This window comes from Arachis duranensis, chromosome 7, assembly GCF_000817695.3.
Source record: "Arachis duranensis cultivar V14167 chromosome 7, aradu.V14167.gnm2.J7QH, whole genome shotgun sequence".
In the NCBI taxonomy this organism is placed as follows: Eukaryota; Viridiplantae; Streptophyta; class Magnoliopsida; order Fabales; family Fabaceae; genus Arachis; species Arachis duranensis.
This window is the reverse complement of record NC_029778.3, coordinates 40,291,400-40,292,628: the sequence shown is the minus strand read 5'-3', so window position 1 is coordinate 40,292,628 and position 1,229 is coordinate 40,291,400.

Here is a 1,229-nt window from a genome sequence, read left to right as displayed (position 1 = left end):
TACATATCCTTATTAGGCATATAGCAGAACTTGATTCATGGAGTTTTTATGCAGACAATGATAACTCAGTTATTGTTTGCTATTACATAATATACACTTTTCCTCAAAGGCTTACTAAACTTGTTGTTATAAGGTTTACTCTTTACTTGCTCCCTTGCTAACTTTTCTTTTCTCATTTTGCTTAACAAGCTTATTATTCTTTGAAGGCTTGGTGTCAAATGTTGCAGTAGTACCCTTTGCCTTTATTTTTACTCAACTTCTTTCCACCACAGACACATGGCTCACTATTTCCTCCTAGGATCATTGATGCCCAGCATCTCTTTGGATAACTAAATATTTTGTATCTAGGTTGCTCTTTATTGTGGACTTTCAATTGGCCATCCCAAATCAGTTGATCTAAGTGACCGGGTTTTGAAATACCCCTCAGAATTTACTTGTCCAAGCATATCCTAGTACAAGAACACCACAGGCATGTGTCCTAGGGTCCAAGCTATTGGTGTCCAGCCTTTGTTCTTTGTTTTTCTTGCCACATTGGCTTTTTCTACTTCCTTTTCTTTCTGTTTTATTTTTGTTCTCAAGGGATTTTTCTTTACTGATAGGAACTTTTATGACAGCAAGCTAGCTCACACTTCAATGAAAATTATATTATGCAGCAATTATTTCATGAGTTATGCATTTAATCAAACACATATACCACCATTAACTTCCATTCTAACTTATGCAACTGGGGCACGAAATTGTGATCAATACTTTTCACAAATCAAATAATCCCCGGTAATGAATCCAAAAACTTGGTGTTCAATACCATGGCATAAACACAACTTCGCACAACTAACCAGCAAGTGTACTGGGTCGTCCAAGTAATAAACCTTACGCGGGTAAGGGTCGATCCCACAGAGATTGTTGGTATGAAGCAAGCTATGGTCACCTTGTAAATCTTAGTCAGGCAAACTCAAATGGGTATGGTGATAAACGCACAAAACATAAAGATAAAGATAGAGATACTTATGTAATTCATTGGTAGGAACTTCAGATAAGCGTATGAAGATGCCTTCCCTTCCGTCTCTCTGCTTTCCTACTGTCTTCATCCAATCCTTCTTACTCCTTTCCATGGCAAGCTTAAGCAAGGGTTTCACCGTTGTCAGTGGCTACCTCCAATCCTCTCAGTGAAAATGTTCAACGCACCCTGTCACGGCACGGCTATTCAGCTGTCGGTTCTCGATCATGTC